Raw genomic sequence first — 526 nt, 5'->3', positions numbered from 1 at the left:
CCCTCCAAAAGCATTAGATAAAGTTGCATTCCTATAGGGCAAAAGTGTGGTGGGCTCAATCAAGAAAAGAATTAACTCAAGGGTCCAAGGTTACAAACATTAAAGCTACTACATACACCAATTATATTAGTCAATACACTGCCAGGGACACAGCAGGTAAGGGATATGGAGACTTAGCAGCAAATATTGGCCCAACAAGTGAAAAACCCTTCACCAATACAATTTCTAATCAATCTTTTAACTGCTCAAAGGACTCTGTATTTAGACAGTTTAGAACATCTCATGCCTCTCACAGTTGGAAGGCTCTAAGCAATCACATGTGGCCGGAAAAACCTATTCAGGCAGGCTAGAGGATTTCCAAAGGAGTTTGTAGGTTGAAACACTGTCACACCCAGGAATTATTAACTGGAGCTGTAAGCTAACTCTTTTTCAGAGAGAGGTATTGGGGGACAGCCCCCCGTAAAGTCAGAGGTGTAGGTGAAAGCACAAAGCAGAAAGTAGGCAGGACTCTGGTTTTGGGGGTAGA

Source organism: Bison bison, unplaced genomic scaffold, assembly GCF_000754665.1.
Source record: "Bison bison bison isolate TAMUID 2011002044 unplaced genomic scaffold, Bison_UMD1.0 scf7180017864345, whole genome shotgun sequence".
Classification (NCBI taxonomy): Eukaryota; Metazoa; Chordata; class Mammalia; order Artiodactyla; family Bovidae; genus Bison; species Bison bison.
Note: the sequence above shows the minus strand (reverse complement) of the source record.